The sequence below is a fragment of the Staurois parvus genome, unplaced genomic scaffold, assembly GCF_062004578.1.
Source record: "Staurois parvus isolate SC_StPar_1 unplaced genomic scaffold, SC_StPar_1.0 ptg000020l, whole genome shotgun sequence".
NCBI lineage: Eukaryota > Metazoa > Chordata > Amphibia > Anura > Ranidae > Staurois > Staurois parvus.
Genome location: NW_028317816.1, coordinates 5,974,708 through 5,994,191, shown reverse-complemented (window position 1 = coordinate 5,994,191; position 19,484 = coordinate 5,974,708). Strand labels below are relative to the sequence as shown.

Sequence of the window (19,484 nt, the reverse complement as noted above, 5' to 3'; positions counted from 1 at the left end):
CTCTGCCTGTTTAAAATAAGATTAGGTGGGATTGGCCCACTGTTACCTCTTGACTTCACAAGAGATATCTGAGTTGTAGCCTTGGCTCTTAAACCTTTTGGCAAAAATGAAGCAATGTACAAAGCTGGAAAGTTTTCAAGCTACTCGTAAGCTGGTTTTTCTTGGCACCAAACAGCTAAGAAAAATAAGCAATGAAAAAAGAAGAAAAAGAAAAAAACAACAACTTTTGGAGGAGTGATGAGTTCAAAAGGACGTTGCATAGTCTCCTTTGCTATCTCCTCCTCTGCCTTTCATGCTGCGTTAGAGATTTTGAAGCTTGATGTGCGTAACATTTGTCAAGAAGTTCCTCACAACTGTTCTGTGCCTGTGCTGACACAAGTCTGCCTTTGGCACGAGCACAGTGTCCGGGTGTGGTGCTGTGGCTTAGTTGGTTAAAGCGCCTGTCTAGTAAACAGGAGATCCTGAGTTTGACTCTCAGCAGCGCCTTTCTTTGGCTGCAGATTAAGCCCTTGAAAAGGTTTTAAGAGTGGCCTCGGGAGCTTTGTGCCGCAATGGCATGGTTTAGGCAGCAGCCCTGCTCTTGATGCTTCCAGCTGATCTCTTCAAAGCCCTGCGAGTTTGCTGGACCTTTTAGCCTAGGTTATGCCAGCCTGGTGTCCACGGCAAGCACAAAACAGTGCACCTTTAGACGAAGGGCTCGATGAGGATGGGATTCGAACCCATGCATGCAGAGCACAATGGATTAGCAGTCCATCGCCTTAACCACTCGGCCACCTCATCCACAGCAAGCTTGCGAGCTTTGATTTTGGGAGCTGCATGTCACAAGCAGAAACTTGAGGAAAAGACACAAGCAGGATGCCGTTTCTCACCTCCTAATAGAGCACCTTGCTTCCGTGCTGTCAATTCATTGTGACAAAAGCTTCATTCTTCCTTTTCTGCCAAGGGTATAATCAAATGTTACAAATGCAATCAAGGGTGTAAAGCAAGTCACAAGTAGTAATGCTCACCAACTTTGCTGCAGACACGCAGTCTAACGGCATGGAATTAGGAAGCGTCAACAGGTGCAAAATGTCATGTATTCCCCATCTTTTTTTTTCACTTTCTGCTGTTCCTTTTTTATTGGCTCTAGATGATGAACTGTGCCCGCGTCAAGAGAAATTCGCCTGGATGGAGCCACTCTTTTGCCAGGACATTCAGAGATGTAGCTCAACCATCAATTTCAAGTCTACACTTTTCTCCTACCTGGCTGGCATTTTTACATGAATGCAAAGTGTTTGACTGTGGTTGGGGTCCCAAAACTCTTGTCACCGCTTCAGTATCTGTTCCCTTTGACTTCACCTCGGGCAATGATTCATTTGGTTAAAAGACACATGCAGGATGTCTTTCCACAAATAGTCATATTCACAAACTCCTCTTGGCGATCATGAATTCAAACGTCAAGGGTGGAGGATGTATGAAAAATGGCAGCGTTCCTATTTTTCTTCCCCATCTTTGTTCATTTTCAGCCTGTTGATTAGCTCTAGATCAAGGACTCTGTGTTCTTCCAAAAACAGGAGGATGTCTGCCTGCTGTCTTCCAAGGGACAAATGAAAAGTTAGAAGCGTAAGAAACGGTCTGAAGCAAGATGCAGATAGTTTCCTTCCCCAAATCTTTTTGCCCGCATGCATTTCATCTTCACGGGAGTGGAAGCCAAAAGATGGGCAAATTGGTTTTTCCCACCTTCTTTTATTTTCGGTCCATTGTTTGATTCTAGAGCACAGACTCTGCCTGTTTAAAATAAGATTAGGTGGGATTGGCCCACTGTTACCTCTTGACTTCACAAGAGATATCTGAGTTGTAGCCTTGGCTCTTAAACCTTTTAGCAAAAATGAAGCAATGTACAAAGCTGGAAAGTTTTCAAGCTACTCGTAAGCTGGTTTTTCTTGGCACCAAACAGCTAAGAAAAATAAGCAATGAAAAAAGAAGAAAAAGAAAAAAACAACAACTTTTGGAGGAGTGATGAGTTCAAAAGGACGTTGCATAGTCTCCTTTGCTATCTCCTCCTCTGCCTTTCATGCTGCGTTAGAGATTTTGAAGCTTGATGTGCGTAACATTTGTCAAGAAGTTCCTCACAACTGTTCTGTGCCTGTGCTGACACAAGTCTGCCTTTGGCACGAGCACAGTGTCTGGGTGTGGTGCTGTGGCTTAGTTGGTTAAAGCGCCTGTCTAGTAAACAGGAGATCCTGAGTTCGACTCTCAGCAGCGCCTTTCTTTGGCTGCAGATTAAGCCTTTGAAAAGGTTTTAAGAGTGGCCTCGGGAGCTTTTTGCCACAATGGCATGGTTTAGGCAGCAGCCCTGCTCTTGATGCTTCCAGCTGATCTCTTCAAAGCCCTGCGAGTTTGCTGGACCTTTTAGCCTAGGTTATGCCAGCCTGGTGTCCACGGCAAGCACATAACTGTGCACCTTTAGACGAAGGGCTCGATGAGGATGGGATTCGAACCCATGCATGCAGAGCACAATGGATTAGCAGTCCATCGCCTTAACCACTCGGCCACCTCATCCACAGCAAGCTTGCGAGCTTTGATTTTGGGAGCTGCATGTCACAAGCAGAAACTTGAGGAAAAGACACAAGCAGGATGCCGTTTCTCACCTCCTAATAGAGCACCTTGCTTCCGTGCTGTCAATTCATTGTGACAAAAGCTTCATTCTTCCTTTTCTGCCAAGGGTATAATCAAATGTTACAAATGCAATCAAGGGTGTAAAGCAAGTCACAAGTAGTAATGCTCACCAACTTTGCTGCAGACACGCAGTCTAACGGCATGGAATTAGGAAGCGTCAACAGGTGCAAAATGTCATGTATTCCCCATCTTTTTTTTTCACTTTCTGCTGTTCCTTTTTTATTGGCTCTAGATGATGAACTGTGCCCGCGTCAAGAGAAATTCGCCTGGATGGAGCCACTCTTTTGCCAGGACATTCAGAGATGTAGCTCAACCATCAATTTCAAGTCTACACTTTTCTCCTACCTGGCTGGCATTTTTACATGAATGCAAAGTGTTTGACTGTGGTTGGGGTCCCAAAACTCTTGTCACCGCTTCAGTATCTGTTCCCTTTGACTTCACCTCGGGCAATGATTCATTTGGTTAAAAGACACATGCAGGATGTCTTTCCACAAATAGTCATATTCACAAACTCCTCTTGGCGATCATGAATTCAAACGTCAAGGGTGGAGGATGTATGAAAAATGGCAGCGTTCCTATTTTTCTTCCCCATCTTTGTTCATTTTCAGCCTGTTGATTAGCTCTAGATCAAGGACTCTGTGTTCTTCCAAAAACAGGAGGATGTCTGCCTGCTGTCTTCCAAGGGACAAATGAAAAGTTAGAAGCGTAAGAAACGGTCTGAAGCAAGATGCAGATAGTTTCCTTCCCCAAATCTTTTTGCCCGCATGCATTTCATCTTCACAGGAGTGGAAGCCAAAAGATGGGCAAATTGGTTTTTCCCACCTTCTTTTATTTTCGGTCCATTGTTTGATTCTAGAGCACAGACTCTGCCTGTTTAAAATAAGATTAGGTGGGATTGGCCCACTGTTACCTCTTGACTTCACAAGAGATATCTGAGTTGTAGCCTTGGCTCTTAAACCTTTTAGCAAAAATGAAGCAATGTACAAAGCTGGAAAGTTTTCAAGCTACTCGTAAGCTGGTTTTTCTTGGCACCAAACAGCTAAGAAAAATAAGCAATGAAAAAAGAAGAAAAAGAAAAAAACAACAACTTTTGGAGGAGTGATGAGTTCAAAAGGACGTTGCATAGTCTCCTTTGCTATCTCCTCCTCTGCCTTTCATGCTGCGTTAGAGATTTTGAAGCTTGATGTGCGTAACATTTGTCAAGAAGTTCCTCACAACTGTTCTGTGCCTGTGCTGACACAAGTCTGCCTTTGGCACGAGCACAGTGTCCGGGTGTGGTGCTGTGGCTTAGTTGGTTAAAGCGCCTGTCTAGTAAACAGGAGATCCCGAGTTTGACTCTCAGCAGCGCCTTTCTTTGGCTGCAGATTAAGCCTTTGAAAAGGTTTTAAGAGTGGCCTCGGGAGCTTTTTGCCACAATGGCATGGTTTAGGCAGCAGCCCTGCTCTTGATGCTTCCAGCTGATCTCTTCAAAGCCCTGCGAGTTTGCTGGACCTTTTAGCCTAGGTTATGCCAGCCTGGTGTCCACGGCAAGCACAAAACAATGCACCTTTAGACGAAGGGCTCGATGAGGATGGGATTCGAACCCATGCATGCAGAGCACAATGGATTAGCAGTCCATCGCCTTAACCACTCGGCCACCTCATCCACAGCAAGCTTGCGAGCTTTGATTTTGGGAGCTGCATGTCACAAGCAGAAACTTGAGGAAAAGACACAAGCAGGATGCCGTTTCTCACCTCCTAATAGAGCACCTTGCTTCCGTGCTGTCAATTCATTGTGACAAAAGCTTCATTCTTCCTTTTCTGCCAAGGGTATAGTCAAATGTTACAAATGCAATCAAGGGTGTAAAGCAAGTCACAAGTAGTAATGCTCACCAACTTTGCTGCAGACACGCAGTCTAACGGCATGGAATTAGGAAGCGTCAACAGGTGCAAAATGTCATGTATTCCCCATCTTTTTTTTTCACTTTCTGCTGTTCCTTTTTTATTGGCTCTAGATGATGAACTGTGCCCGCGTCAAGAGAAATTCGCCTGGATGGAGCCACTCTTTTGCCAGGACATTCAGAGATGTAGCTCAACCATCAATTTCAAGTCTACACTTTTCTCCTACCTGGCTGGCATTTTTACATGAATGCAAAGTGTTTGACTGTGGTTGGGGTCCCAAAACTCTTGTCACCGCTTCAGTATCTGTTCCCTTTGACTTCACCTCGGGCAATGATTCATTTGGTTAAAAGACACATGCAGGATGTCTTTCCACAAATAGTCATATTCACAAACTCCTCTTGGCGATCATGATATCAAACGTCAAGGGTGGAGGATGTATGAAAAATGGCAGCGTTCCTATTTTTCTTCCCCATCTTTGTTCATTTTCAGCCTGTTGATTAGCTCTAGATCAAGGACTCTGTGTTCTTCCAAAAACAGGAGGATGTCTGCCTGCTGTCTTCCAAGGGACAAATGAAAAGTTAGAAGCGTAAGAAACGGTCTGAAGCAAGATGCAGATAGTTTCCTTCCCCAAATCTTTTTGCCCGCATGCATTTCATCTTCACGGGAGTGGAAGCCAAAAGATGGGCAAATTGGTTTTTCCCACCTTCTTTTATTTTCGGTCCATTGTTTGATTCTAGAGCACAGACTCTGCCTGTTTAAAATAAGATTAGGTGGGATTGGCCCACTGTTACCTCTTGACTTCACAAGAGATATCTGAGTTGTAGCCTTGGCTCTTAAACCTTTTAGCAAAAATGAAGCAATGTACAAAGCTGGAAAGTTTTCAAGCTACTCGTAAGCTGGTTTTTCTTGGCACCAAACAGCTAAGAAAAATAAGCAATGAAAAAAGAAGAAAAAGAAAAAAACAACAACTTTTGGAGGAGTGATGAGTTCAAAAGGACGTTGCATAGTCTCCTTTGCTATCTCCTCCTCTGCCTTTCATGCTGCGTTAGAGATTTTGAAGCTTGATGTGCGTAACATTTGTCAAGAAGTTCCTCACAACTGTTCTGTGCCTGTGCTGACACAAGTCTGCCTTTGGCACGAGCACAGTGTCTGGGTGTGGTGCTGTGGCTTAGTTGGTTAAAGCGCCTGTCTAGTAAACAGGAGATCCTGAGTTCGACTCTCAGCAGCGCCTTTCTTTGGCTGCAGATTAAGCCCTTGAAAAGGTTTTAAGAGTGGCCTCGGGAGCTTTGTGCCGCAATGGCATGGTTTAGGCAGCAGCCCTGCTCTTGATGCTTCCAGCTGATCTCTTCAAAGCCCTGCGAGTTTGCTGGACCTTTTAGCCTAGGTTATGCCAGCCTGGTGTCCACGGCAAGCACAAAACAGTGCACCTTTAGACGAAGGGCTCGATGAGGATGGGATTCGAACCCATGCATGCAGAGCACAATGGATTAGCAGTCCATCGCCTTAACCACTTGGCCACCTCATCCACAGCAAGCTTGCGAGCTTTGATTTTGGGAGCTGCATGTCACAAGCAGAAACTTGAGGAAAAGACACAAGCAGGATGCCGTTTCTCACCTCCTAATAGAGCACCTTGCTTCCGTGCTGTCAATTCATTGTGACAAAAGCTTCATTCTTCCTTTTCTGCCAAGGGTATAGTCAAATGTTACAAATGCAATCAAGGGTGTAAAGCAAGTCACAAGTAGTAATGCTCACCAACTTTGCTGCAGACACGCAGTCTAACGGCATGGAATTAGGAAGCGTCAACAGGTGCAAAATGTCATGTATTCCCCATCTTTTTTTTTCACTTTCTGCTGTTCCTTTTTTATTGGCTCTAGATGATGAACTGTGCCCGCGTCAAGAGAAATTCGCCTGGATGGAGCCACTCTTTTGCCAGGACATTCAGAGATGTAGCTCAACCATCAATTTCAAGTCTACACTTTTCTCCTACCTGGCTGGCATTTTTACATGAATGCAAAGTGTTTGACTGTGGTTGGGGTCCCAAAACTCTTGTCACCGCTTCAGTATCTGTTCCCTTTGACTTCACCTCGGGCAATGATTCATTTGGTTAAAAGACACATGCAGGATGTCTTTCCACAAATAGTCATATTCACAAACTCCTCTTGGCGATCATGATATCAAACGTCAAGGGTGGAGGATGTATGAAAAATGGCAGCGTTCCTATTTTTCTTCCCCATCTTTGTTCATTTTCAGCCTGTTGATTAGCTCTAGATCAAGGACTCTGTGTTCTTCCAAAAACAGGAGGATGTCTGCCTGCTGTCTTCCAAGGGACAAATGAAAAGTTAGAAGCGTAAGAAACGGTCTGAAGCAAGATGCAGATAGTTTCCTTCCCCAAATCTTTTTGCCCGCATGCATTTCATCTTCACGGGAGTGGAAGCCAAAAGATGGGCAAATTGGTTTTTCCCACCTTCTTTTATTTTCGGTCCATTGTTTGATTCTAGAGCACAGACTCTGCCTGTTTAAAATAAGATTAGGTGGGATTGGCCCACTGTTACCTCTTGACTTCACAAGAGATATCTGAGTTGTAGCCTTGGCTCTTAAACCTTTTAGCAAAAATGAAGCAATGTACAAAGCTGGAAAGTTTTCAAGCTACTCGTAAGCTGGTTTTTCTTGGCACCAAACAGCTAAGAAAAATAAGCAATGAAAAAAGAAGAAAAAGAAAAAAACAACAACTTTTGGAGGAGTGATGAGTTCAAAAGGACGTTGCATAGTCTCCTTTGCTATCTCCTCCTCTGCCTTTCATGCTGCGTTAGAGATTTTGAAGCTTGATGTGCGTAACATTTGTCAAGAAGTTCCTCACAACTGTTCTGTGCCTGTGCTGACACAAGTCTGCCTTTGGCACGAGCACAGTGTCTGGGTGTGGTGCTGTGGCTTAGTTGGTTAAAGCGCCTGTCTAGTAAACAGGAGATCCTGAGTTCGACTCTCAGCAGCGCCTTTCTTTGGCTGCAGATTAAGCCCTTGAAAAGGTTTTAAGAGTGGCCTCGGGAGCTTTGTGCCGCAATGGCATGGTTTAGGCAGCAGCCCTGCTCTTGATGCTTCCAGCTGATCTCTTCAAAGCCCTGCGAGTTTGCTGGACCTTTTAGCCTAGGTTATGCCAGCCTGGTGTCCACGGCAAGCACAAAACAGTGCACCTTTAGACGAAGGGCTCGATGAGGATGGGATTCAAACCCATGCATGCAGAGCACAATGGATTAGCAGTCCATCGCCTTAACCACTCGGCCACCTCATCCACAGCAAGCTTGCGAGCTTTGATTTTGGGAGCTGCATGTCACAAGCAGAAACTTGAGGAAAAGACACAAGCAGGATGCCGTTTCTCACCTCCTAATAGAGCACCTTGCTTCCATGCTGTCAATTCATTGTGACAAAAGCTTCATTCTTCCTTTTCTGCCAAGGGTATAATCAAATGTTACAAATGCAATCAAGGGTGTAAAGCAAGTCACAAGTAGTAATGCTCACCAACTTTGCTGCAGACACGCAGTCTAACGGCATGGAATTAGGAAGCGTCAACAGGTGCAAAATGTCATGTATTCCCCATCTTTTTTTTTCACTTTCTGCTGTTCCTTTTTTATTGGCTCTAGATGATGAACTGTGCCCGCGTCAAGAGAAATTCGCCTGGATGGAGCCACTCTTTTGCCAGGACATTCAGAGATGTAGCTCAACCATCAATTTCAAGTCTACACTTTTCTCCTACCTGGCTGGCATTTTTACATGAATGCAAAGTGTTTGACTGTGGTTGGGGTCCCAAAACTCTTGTCACCGCTTCAGTATCTGTTCCCTTTGACTTCACCTCGGGCAATGATTCATTTGGTTAAAAGACACATGCAGGATGTCTTTCCACAAATAGTCATATTCACAAACTCCTCTTGGCGATCATGAATTCAAACGTCAAGGGTGGAGGATGTATGAAAAATGGCAGCGTTCCTATTTTTCTTCCCCATCTTTGTTCATTTTCAGCCTGTTGATTAGCTCTAGATCAAGGACTCTGTGTTCTTCCAAAAACAGGAGGATGTCTGCCTGCTGTCTTCCAAGGGACAAATGAAAAGTTAGAAGCGTAAGAAACGGTCTGAAGCAAGATGCAGATAGTTTCCTTCCCCAAATCTTTTTGCCCGCATGCATTTCATCTTCACGGGAGTGGAAGCCAAAAGATGGGCAAATTGGTTTTTCCCACCTTCTTTTATTTTCGGTCCATTGTTTGATTCTAGAGTACAGACTCTGCCTGTTTAAAATAAGATTAGGTGGGATTGGCCCACTGTTACCTCTTGACTTCACAAGAGATATCTGAGTTGTAGCCTTGGCTCTTAAACCTTTTAGCAAAAATGAAGCAATGTACAAAGCTGGAAAGTTTTCAAGCTACTCGTAAGCTGGTTTTTCTTGGCACCAAACAGCTAAGAAAAATAAGCAATGAAAAAAGAAGAAAAAGAAAAAAACAACAACTTTTGGAGGAGTGATGAGTTCAAAAGGACGTTGCATAGTCTCCTTTGCTATCTCCTCCTCTGCCTTTCATGCTGCGTTAGAGATTTTGAAGCTTGATGTGCGTAACATTTGTCAAGAAGTTCCTCACAACTGTTCTGTGCCTGTGCTGACACAAGTCTGCCTTTGGCACGAGCACAGTGTCTGGGTGTGGTGCTGTGGCTTAGTTGGTTAAAGCGCCTGCCTAGTAAACAGGAGATCCCGAGTTCGACTCTCAGCAGCGCCTTTCTTTGGCTGCAGATTAAGCCTTTGAAAAGGTTTTAAGAGTGGCCTCGGGAGCTTTTTGCCGCAATGGCATGGTTTAGGCAGCAGCCCTGCTCTTGATGCTTCCAGCTGATCTCTTCAAAGCCCTGCGAGTTTGCTGGACCTTTTAGCCTAGGTTATGCCAGCCTGGTGTCCACGGCAAGCACAAAACAGTGCACCTTTAGACGAAGGGCTCGATGAGGATGGGATTCGAACCCATGCATGCAGAGCACAATGGATTAGCAGTCCATCGCCTTAACCACTCGGCCACCTCATCCACAGCAAGCTTGCGAGCTTTGATTTTGGGAGCTGCATGTCACAAGCAGAAACTTGAGGAAAAGACACAAGCAGGATGCCGTTTCTCACCTCCTAATAGAGCACCTTGCTTCCGTGCTGTCAATTCATTGTGACAAAAGCTTCATTCTTCCTTTTCTGCCAAGGGTATAATCAAATGTTACAAATGCAATCAAGGGTGTAAAGCAAGTCACAAGTAGTAATGCTCACCAACTTTGCTGCAGACACGCAGTCTAACGGCATGGAATTAGGAAGCGTCAACAGGTGCAAAATGTCATGTATTCCCCATCTTTTTTTTTCACTTTCTGCTGTTCCTTTTTTATTGGCTCTAGATGATGAACTGTGCCCGCGTCAAGAGAAATTCGCCTGGATGGAGCCACTCTTTTGCCAGGACATTCAGAGATGTAGCTCAACCATCAATTTCAAGTCTACACTTTTCTCCTACCTGGCTGGCATTTTTACATGAATGCAAAGTGTTTGACTGTGGTTGGGGTCCCAAAACTCTTGTCACCGCTTCAGTATCTGTTCCCTTTGACTTCACCTCGGGCAATGATTCATTTGGTTAAAAGACACATGCAGGATGTCTTTCCACAAATAGTCATATTCACAAACTCCTCTTGGCGATCATGAATTCAAACGTCAAGGGTGGAGGATGTATGAAAAATGGCAGCGTTCCTATTTTTCTTCCCCATCTTTGTTCATTTTCAGCCTGTTGATTAGCTCTAGATCAAGGACTCTGTGTTCTTCCAAAAACAGGAGGATGTCTGCCTGCTGTCTTCCAAGGGACAAATGAAAAGTTAGAAGCGTAAGAAACGGTCTGAAGCAAGATGCAGATAGTTTCCTTCCCCAAATCTTTTTGCCCGCATGCATTTCATCTTCACGGGAGTGGAAGCCAAAAGATGGGCAAATTGGTTTTTCCCACCTTCTTTTATTTTCGGTCCATTGTTTGATTCTAGAGCACAGACTCTGCCTGTTTAAAATAAGATTAGGTAGGATTGGCCCACTGTTACCTCTTGACTTCACAAGAGATATCTGAGTTGTAGCCTTGGCTCTTAAACCTTTTAGCAAAAATGAAGCAATGTACAAAGCTGGAAAGTTTTCAAGCTACTCGTAAGCTGGTTTTTCTTGGCACCAAACAGCTAAGAAAAATAAGCAATGAAAAAAGAAGAAAAAGAAAAAAACAACAACTTTTGGAGGAGTGATGAGTTCAAAAGGACGTTGCATAGTCTCCTTTGCTATCTCCTCCTCTGCCTTTCATGCTGCGTTAGAGATTTTGAAGCTTGATGTGCGTAACATTTGTCAAGAAGTTCCTCACAACTGTTCTGTGCCTGTGCTGACACAAGTCTGCCTTTGGCACGAGCACAGTGTCCGGGTGTGGTGCTGTGGCTTAGTTGGTTAAAGCGCCTGTCTAGTAAACAGGAGATCCTGAGTTCGACTCTCAGCAGCGCCTTTCTTTGGCTGCAGATTAAGCCCTTGAAAAGGTTTTAAGAGTGGCCTCGGGAGCTTTGTGCCGCAATGGCATGGTTTAGGCAGCAGCCCTGCTCTTGATGCTTCCAGCTGATCTCTTCAAAGCCCTGCGAGTTTGCTGGACCTTTTAGCCTAGGTTATGCCAGCCTGGTGTCCACGGCAAGCACAAAACAGTGCACCTTTAGACGAAGGGCTCGATGAGGATGGGATTCGAACCCATGCATGCAGAGCACAATGGATTAGCAGTCCATCGCCTTAACCACTCGGCCACCTCATCCACAGCAAGCTTGCGAGCTTTGATTTTGGGAGCTGCATGTCACAAGCAGAAACTTGAGGAAAAGACACAAGCAGGATGCCGTTTCTCACCTCCTAATAGAGCACCTTGCTTCCGTGCTGTCAATTCATTGTGACAAAAGCTTCATTCTTCCTTTTCTGCCAAGGGTATAATCAAATGTTACAAATGCAATCAAGGGTGTAAAGCAAGTCACAAGTAGTAATGCTCACCAACTTTGCTGCAGACACGCAGTCTAACGGCATGGAATTAGGAAGCGTCAACAGGTGCAAAATGTCATGTATTCCCCATCTTTTTTTTTCACTTTCTGCTGTTCCTTTTTTATTGGCTCTAGATGATGAACTGTGCCCGCGTCAAGAGAAATTCGCCTGGATGGAGCCACTCTTTTGCCAGGACATTCAGAGATGTAGCTCAACCATCAATTTCAAGTCTACACTTTTCTCCTACCTGGCTGGCATTTTTACATGAATGCAAAGTGTTTGACTGTGGTTGGGGTCCCAAAACTCTTGTCACCGCTTCAGTATCTGTTCCCTTTGACTTCACCTCGGGCAATGATTCATTTGGTTAAAAGACACATGCAGGATGTCTTTCCACAAATAGTCATATTCACAAACTCCTCTTGGCGATCATGAATTCAAACGTCAAGGGTGGAGGATGTATGAAAAATGGCAGCGTTCCTATTTTTCTTCCCCATCTTTGTTCATTTTCAGCCTGTTGATTAGCTCTAGATCAAGGACTCTGTGTTCTTCCAAAAACAGGAGGATGTCTGCCTGCTGTCTTCCAAGGGACAAATGAAAAGTTAGAAGCGTAAGAAACGGTCTGAAGCAAGATGCAGATAGTTTCCTTCCCCAAATCTTTTTGCCCGCATGCATTTCATCTTCACAGGAGTGGAAGCCAAAAGATGGGCAAATTGGTTTTTCCCACCTTCTTTTATTTTCGGTCCATTGTTTGATTCTAGAGCACAGACTCTGCCTGTTTAAAATAAGATTAGGTAGGATTGGCTCACTGTTACCTCTTGACTTCACAAGAGATATCTGAGTTGTAGCCTTGGCTCTTAAACCTTTTAGCAAAAATGAAGCAATGTACAAAGCTGGAAAGTTTTCAAGCTACTCGTAAGCTGGTTTTTCTTGGCACCAAACAGCTAAGAAAAATAAGCAATGAAAAAAGAAGAAAAAGAAAAAAACAACAACTTTTGGAGGAGTGATGAGTTCAAAAGGACGTTGCATAGTCTCCTTTGCTATCTCCTCCTCTGCCTTTCATGCTGCGTTAGAGATTTTGAAGCTTGATGTGCGTAACATTTGTCAAGAAGTTCCTCACAACTGTTCTGTGCCTGTGCTGACACAAGTCTGCCTTTGGCACGAGCACAGTGTCCGGGTGTGGTGCTGTGGCTTAGTTGGTTAAAGCGCCTGTCTAGTAAACAGGAGATCCTGAGTTTGACTCTCAGCAGCGCCTTTCTTTGGCTGCAGATTAAGCCCTTGAAAAGGTTTTAAGAGTGGCCTCGGGAGCTTTGTGCCGCAATGGCATGGTTTAGGCAGCAGCCCTGCTCTTGATGCTTCCAGCTGATCTCTTCAAAGCCCTGCGAGTTTGCTGGACCTTTTAGCCTAGGTTATGCCAGCCTGGTGTCCACGGCAAGCACAAAACAGTGCACCTTTAGACGAAGGGCTCGATGAGGATGGGATTCAAACCCATGCATGCAGAGCACAATGGATTAGCAGTCCATCGCCTTAACCACTCGGCCACCTCATCCACAGCAAGCTTGCGAGCTTTGATTTTGGGAGCTGCATGTCACAAGCAGAAACTTGAGGAAAAGACACAAGCAGGATGCCGTTTCTCACCTCCTAATAGAGCACCTTGCTTCCGTGCTGTCAATTCATTGTGACAAAAGCTTCATTCTTCCTTTTCTGCCAAGGGTATAATCAAATGTTACAAATGCAATCAAGGGTGTAAAGCAAGTCACAAGTAGTAATGCTCACCAACTTTGCTGCAGACACGCAGTCTAACGGCATGGAATTAGGAAGCGTCAACAGGTGCAAAATGTCATGTATTCCCCATCTTTTTTTTTCACTTTCTGCTGTTCCTTTTTTATTGGCTCTAGATGATGAACTGTGCCCGCGTCAAGAGAAATTCGCCTGGATGGAGCCACTCTTTTGCCAGGACATTCAGAGATGTAGCTCAACCATCAATTTCAAGTCTACACTTTTCTCCTACCTGGCTGGCATTTTTACATGAATGCAAAGTGTTTGACTGTGGTTGGGGTCCCAAAACTCTTGTCACCGCTTCAGTATCTGTTCCCTTTGACTTCACCTCGGGCAATGATTCATTTGGTTAAAAGACACATGCAGGATGTCTTTCCACAAATAGTCATATTCACAAACTCCTCTTGGCGATCATGAATTCAAACGTCAAGGGTGGAGGATGTATGAAAAATGGCAGCGTTCCTATTTTTCTTCCCCATCTTTGTTCATTTTCAGCCTGTTGATTAGCTCTAGATCAAGGACTCTGTGTTCTTCCAAAAACAGGAGGATGTCTGCCTGCTGTCTTCCAAGGGACAAATGAAAAGTTAGAAGCGTAAGAAACGGTCTGAAGCAAGATGCAGATAGTTTCCTTCCCCAAATCTTTTTGCCCGCATGCATTTCATCTTCACGGGAGTGGAAGCCAAAAGATGGGCAAATTGGTTTTTCCCACCTTCTTTTATTTTCGGTCCATTGTTTGATTCTAGAGTACAGACTCTGCCTGTTTAAAATAAGATTAGGTGGGATTGGCCCACTGTTACCTCTTGACTTCACAAGAGATATCTGAGTTGTAGCCTTGGCTCTTAAACCTTTTAGCAAAAATGAAGCAATGTACAAAGCTGGAAAGTTTTCAAGCTACTCGTAAGCTGGTTTTTCTTGGCACCAAACAGCTAAGAAAAATAAGCAATGAAAAAAGAAGAAAAAGAAAAAAACAACAACTTTTGGAGGAGTGATGAGTTCAAAAGGACGTTGCATAGTCTCCTTTGCTATCTCCTCCTCTGCCTTTCATGCTGCGTTAGAGATTTTGAAGCTTGATGTGCGTAACATTTGTCAAGAAGTTCCTCACAACTGTTCTGTGCCTGTGCTGACACAAGTCTGCCTTTGGCACGAGCACAGTGTCTGGGTGTGGTGCTGTGGCTTAGTTGGTTAAAGCGCCTGTCTAGTAAACAGGAGATCCTGAGTTCGACTCTCAGCAGCGCCTTTCTTTGGCTGCAGATTAAGCCTTTGAAAAGGTTTTAAGAGTGGCCTCGGGAGCTTTTTGCCACAATGGCATGGTTTAGGCAGCAGCCCTGCTCTTGATGCTTCCAGCTGATCTCTTCAAAGCCCTGCGAGTTTGCTGGACCTTTTAGCCTAGGTTATGCCAGCCTGGTGTCCACGGCAAGCACATAACTGTGCACCTTTAGACGAAGGGCTCGATGAGGATGGGATTCGAACCCATGCATGCAGAGCACAATGGATTAGCAGTCCATCGCCTTAACCACTCGGCCACCTCATCCACAGCAAGCTTGCGAGCTTTGATTTTGGGAGCTGCATGTCACAAGCAGAAACTTGAGGAAAAGACACAAGCAGGATGCCGTTTCTCACCTCCTAATAGAGCACCTTGCTTCCGTGCTGTCAATTCATTGTGACAAAAGCTTCATTCTTCCTTTTCTGCCAAGGGTATAATCAAATGTTACAAATGCAATCAAGGGTGTAAAGCAAGTCACAAGTAGTAATGCTCACCAACTTTGCTGCAGACACGCAGTCTAACGGCATGGAATTAGGAAGCGTCAACAGGTGCAAAATGTCATGTATTCCCCATCTTTTTTTTTCACTTTCTGCTGTTCCTTTTTTATTGGCTCTAGATGATGAACTGTGCCCGCGTCAAGAGAAATTCGCCTGGATGGAGCCACTCTTTTGCCAGGACATTCAGAGATGTAGCTCAACCATCAATTTCAAGTCTACACTTTTCTCCTACCTGGCTGGCATTTTTACATGAATGCAAAGTGTTTGACTGTGGTTGGGGTCCCAAAACTCTTGTCACCGCTTCAGTATCTGTTCCCTTTGACTTCACCTCGGGCAATGATTCATTTGGTTAAAAGACACATGCAGGATGTCTTTCCACAAATAGTCATATTCACAAACTCCTCTTGGCGATCATGAATTCAAACGTCAAGGGTGGAGGATGTATGAAAAATGGCAGCGTTCCTATTTTTCTTCCCCATCTTTGTTCATTTTCAGCCTGTTGATTAGCTCTAGATCAAGGACTCTGTGTTCTTCCAAAAACAGGAGGATGTCTGCCTGCTGTCTTCCAAGGGACAAATGAAAAGTTAGAAGCGTAAGAAACGGTCTGAAGCAAGATGCAGATAGTTTCCTTCCCCAAATCTTTTTGCCCGCATGCATTTCATCTTCACAGGAGTGGAAGCCAAAAGATGGGCAAATTGGTTTTTCCCACCTTCTTTTATTTTCGGTCCATTGTTTGATTCTAGAGCACAGACTCTGCCTGTTTAAAATAAGATTAGGTGGGATTGGCCCACTGTTACCTCTTGACTTCACAAGAGATATCTGAGTTGTAGCCTTGGCTCTTAAACCTTTTAGCAAAAATGAAGCAATGTACAAAGCTGGAAAGTTTTCAAGCTACTCGTAAGCTGGTTTTTCTTGGCACCAAACAGCTAAGAAAAATAAGCAATGAAAAAAGAAGAAAAAGAAAAAAACAACAACTTTTGGAGGAGTGATGAGTTCAAAAGGACGTTGCATAGTCTCCTTTGCTATCTCCTCCTCTGCCTTTCATGCTGCGTTAGAGATTTTGAAGCTTGATGTGCGTAACATTTGTCAAGAAGTTCCTCACAACTGTTCTGTGCCTGTGCTGACACAAGTCTGCCTTTGGCACGAGCACAGTGTCCGGGTGTGGTGCTGTGGCTTAGTTGGTTAAAGCGCCTGTCTAGTAAACAGGAGATCCCGAGTTTGACTCTCAGCAGCGCCTTTCTTTGGCTGCAGATTAAGCCTTTGAAAAGGTTTTAAGAGTGGCCTCGGGAGCTTTTTGCCACAATGGCATGGTTTAGGCAGCAGCCCTGCTCTTGATGCTTCCAGCTGATCTCTTCAAAGCCCTGCGAGTTTGCTGGACCTTTTAGCCTAGGTTATGCCAGCCTGGTGTCCACGGCAAGCACAAAACAATGCACCTTTAGACGAAGGGCTCGATGAGGATGGGATTCGAACCCATGCATGCAGAGCACAATGGATTAGCAGTCCATCGCCTTAACCACTCGGCCACCTCATCCACAGCAAGCTTGCGAGCTTTGATTTTGGGAGCTGCATGTCACAAGCAGAAACTTGAGGAAAAGACACAAGCAGGATGCCGTTTCTCACCTCCTAATAGAGCACCTTGCTTCCGTGCTGTCAATTCATTGTGACAAAAGCTTCATTCTTCCTTTTCTGCCAAGGGTATAGTCAAATGTTACAAATGCAATCAAGGGTGTAAAGCAAGTCACAAGTAGTAATGCTCACCAACTTTGCTGCAGACACGCAGTCTAACGGCATGGAATTAGGAAGCGTCAACAGGTGCAAAATGTCATGTATTCCCCATCTTTTTTTTTCACTTTCTGCTGTTCCTTTTTTATTGGCTCTAGATGATGAACTGTGCCCGCGTCAAGAGAAATTCGCCTGGATGGAGCCACTCTTTTGCCAGGACATTCAGAGATGTAGCTCAACCATCAATTTCAAGTCTACACTTTTCTCCTACCTGGCTGGCATTTTTACATGAATGCAAAGTGTTTGACTGTGGTTGGGGTCCCAAAACTCTTGTCACCGCTTCAGTATCTGTTCCCTTTGACTTCACCTCGGGCAATGATTCATTTGGTTAAAAGACACATGCAGGATGTCTTTCCACAAATAGTCATATTCACAAACTCCTCTTGGCGATCATGATATCAAACGTCAAGGGTGGAGGATGTATGAAAAATGGCAGCGTTCCTATTTTTCTTCCCCATCTTTGTTCATTTTCAGCCTGTTGATTAGCTCTAGATCAAGGACTCTGTGTTCTTCCAAAAACAGGAGGATGTCTGCCTGCTGTCTTCCAAGGGACAAATGAAAAGTTAGAAGCGTAAGAAACGGTCTGAAGCAAGATGCAGATAGTTTCCTTCCCCAAATCTTTTTGCCCGCATGCATTTCATCTTCACGGGAGTGGAAGCCAAAAGATGGGCAAATTGGTTTTTCCCACCTTCTTTTATTTTCGGTCCATTGTTTGATTCTAGAGCACAGACTCTGCCTGTTTAAAATAAGATTAGGTGGGATTGGCCCACTGTTACCTCTTGACTTCACAAGAGATATCTGAGTTGTAGCCTTGGCTCTTAAACCTTTTAGCAAAAATGAAGCAATGTACAAAGCTGGAAAGTTTTCAAGCTACTCGTAAGCTGGTTTTTCTTGGCACCAAACAGCTAAGAAAAATAAGCAATGAAAAAAGAAGAAAAAGAAAAAAACAACAACTTTTGGAGGAGTGATGAGTTCAAAAGGACGTTGCATAGTCTCCTTTGCTATCTCCTCCTCTGCCTTTCATGCTGCGTTAGAGATTTTGAAGCTTGATGTGCGTAACATTTGTCAAGAAGTTCCTCACAACTGTTCTGTGCCTGTGCTGACACAAGTCTGCCTTTGGCACGAGCACAGTGTCTGGGTGTGGTGCTGTGGCTTAGTTGGTTAAAGCGCCTGTCTAGTAAACAGGAGATCCTGAGTTCGACTCTCAGCAGCGCCTTTCTTTGGCTGCAGATTAAGCCCTTGAAAAGGTTTTAAGAGTGGCCTCGGGAGCTTTGTGCCGCAATGGCATGGTTTAGGCAGCAGCCCTGCTCTTGATGCTTCCAGCTGATCTCTTCAAAGCCCTGCGAGTTTGCTGGACCTTTTAGCCTAGGTTATGCCAGCCTGGTGTCCACGGCAAGCACAAAACAGTGCACCTTTAGACGAAGGGCTCGATGAGGATGGGATTCGAACCCATGCATGCAGAGCACAATGGATTAGCAGTCCATCGCCTTAACCACTTGGCCACCTCATCCACAGCAAGCTTGCGAGCTTTGATTTTGGGAGCTGCATGTCACAAGCAGAAACTTGAGGAAAAGACACAAGCAGGATGCCGTTTCTCACCTCCTAATAGAGCACCTTGCTTCCGTGCTGTCAATTCATTGTGACAAAAGCTTCATTCTTCCTTTTCTGCCAAGGGTATAGTCAAATGTTACAAATGCAATCAAGGGTGTAAAGCAAGTCACAAGTAGTAATGCTCACCAACTTTGCTGCAGACACGCAGTCTAACGGCATGGAATTAGGAAGCGTCAACAGGTGCAAAATGTCATGTATTCCCCATCTTTTTTTTTCACTTTCTGCTGTTCCTTTTTTATTGGCTCTAGATGATGAACTGTGCCCGCGTCAAGAGAAATTCGCCTGGATGGAGCCACTCTTTTGCCAGGACATTCAGAGATGTAGCTCAACCATCAATTTCAAGTCTACACTTTTCTCCTACCTGGCTGGCATTTTTACATGAATGCAAAGTGTTTGACTGTGGTTGGGGTCCCAAAACTCTTGTCACCGCTTCAGTATCTGTTCCCTTTGACTTCACCTCGGGCAATGATTCATTTGGTTAAAAGACACATGCAGGATGTCTTTCCACAAATAGTCATATTCACAAACTCCTCTTGGCGATCATGATATCAAACGTCAAGGGTGGAGGATGTATGAAAAATGGCAGCGTTCCTATTTTTCTTCCCCATCTTTGTTCATTTTCAGCCTGTTGATTAGCTCTAGATCAAGGACTCTGTGTTCTTCCAAAAACAGGAGGATGTCTGCCTGCTGTCTTCCAAGGGACAAATGAAAAGTTAGAAGCGTAAGAAACGGTCTGAAGCAAGATGCAGATAGTTTCCTTCCCCAAATCTTTTTGCCCGCATGCATTTCATCTTCACGGGAGTGGAAGCCAAAAGATGGGCAAATTGGTTTTTCCCACCTTCTTTTATTTTCGGTCCATTGTTTGATTCTAGAGCACAGACTCTGCCTGTTTAAAATAAGATTAGGTGGGATTGGCCCACTGTTACCTCTTGACTTCACAAGAGATATCTGAGTTGTAGCCTTGGCTCTTAAACCTTTTAGCAAAAATGAAGC

At 44.5% G+C, this 19,484-nt stretch overlaps 13 non-coding genes across 13 annotated transcripts; 6 read left to right on the top strand and 7 right to left on the bottom strand.

Annotated features, from left to right (window-relative positions):
- Positions 1-698: 698 nt before the first annotated feature.
- TRNAS-GCU (transfer RNA serine (anticodon GCU)) lies at positions 699-780 on the bottom strand. Its single transcript has one exon. It is a non-coding gene; the product is annotated as a tRNA-Ser (tRNA).
- A 1,393-nt stretch (positions 781-2,173) lies between these two features.
- On the top strand, positions 2,174-2,247 carry TRNAT-AGU (transfer RNA threonine (anticodon AGU)). Its single transcript has one exon. It is a non-coding gene; the product is annotated as a tRNA-Thr (tRNA).
- Positions 2,248-2,459: 212 nt separating this feature from the next.
- TRNAS-GCU (transfer RNA serine (anticodon GCU)) lies at positions 2,460-2,541 on the bottom strand. Its single transcript has one exon. It is a non-coding gene; the product is annotated as a tRNA-Ser (tRNA).
- A 1,679-nt stretch (positions 2,542-4,220) lies between these two features.
- Positions 4,221-4,302, bottom strand: TRNAS-GCU (transfer RNA serine (anticodon GCU)). Its single transcript has one exon. It is a non-coding gene; the product is annotated as a tRNA-Ser (tRNA).
- A 1,393-nt stretch (positions 4,303-5,695) lies between these two features.
- Positions 5,696-5,769, top strand: TRNAT-AGU (transfer RNA threonine (anticodon AGU)). The gene has a single exon. It is a non-coding gene; the product is annotated as a tRNA-Thr (tRNA).
- A 1,687-nt stretch (positions 5,770-7,456) lies between these two features.
- On the top strand, positions 7,457-7,530 carry TRNAT-AGU (transfer RNA threonine (anticodon AGU)). The gene has a single exon. It is a non-coding gene; the product is annotated as a tRNA-Thr (tRNA).
- A 1,973-nt stretch (positions 7,531-9,503) lies between these two features.
- Positions 9,504-9,585, bottom strand: TRNAS-GCU (transfer RNA serine (anticodon GCU)). The gene has a single exon. It is a non-coding gene; the product is annotated as a tRNA-Ser (tRNA).
- A 1,393-nt stretch (positions 9,586-10,978) lies between these two features.
- TRNAT-AGU (transfer RNA threonine (anticodon AGU)) lies at positions 10,979-11,052 on the top strand. The gene has a single exon. It is a non-coding gene; the product is annotated as a tRNA-Thr (tRNA).
- A 212-nt stretch (positions 11,053-11,264) lies between these two features.
- On the bottom strand, positions 11,265-11,346 carry TRNAS-GCU (transfer RNA serine (anticodon GCU)). Its single transcript has one exon. It is a non-coding gene; the product is annotated as a tRNA-Ser (tRNA).
- A 3,154-nt stretch (positions 11,347-14,500) lies between these two features.
- Positions 14,501-14,574, top strand: TRNAT-AGU (transfer RNA threonine (anticodon AGU)). The gene has a single exon. It is a non-coding gene; the product is annotated as a tRNA-Thr (tRNA).
- Positions 14,575-14,786: 212 nt separating this feature from the next.
- TRNAS-GCU (transfer RNA serine (anticodon GCU)) lies at positions 14,787-14,868 on the bottom strand. The gene has a single exon. It is a non-coding gene; the product is annotated as a tRNA-Ser (tRNA).
- A 1,679-nt stretch (positions 14,869-16,547) lies between these two features.
- Positions 16,548-16,629, bottom strand: TRNAS-GCU (transfer RNA serine (anticodon GCU)). Its single transcript has one exon. It is a non-coding gene; the product is annotated as a tRNA-Ser (tRNA).
- Positions 16,630-18,022: 1,393 nt separating this feature from the next.
- On the top strand, positions 18,023-18,096 carry TRNAT-AGU (transfer RNA threonine (anticodon AGU)). Its single transcript has one exon. It is a non-coding gene; the product is annotated as a tRNA-Thr (tRNA).
- Positions 18,097-19,484: the final 1,388 nt, after the last annotated feature.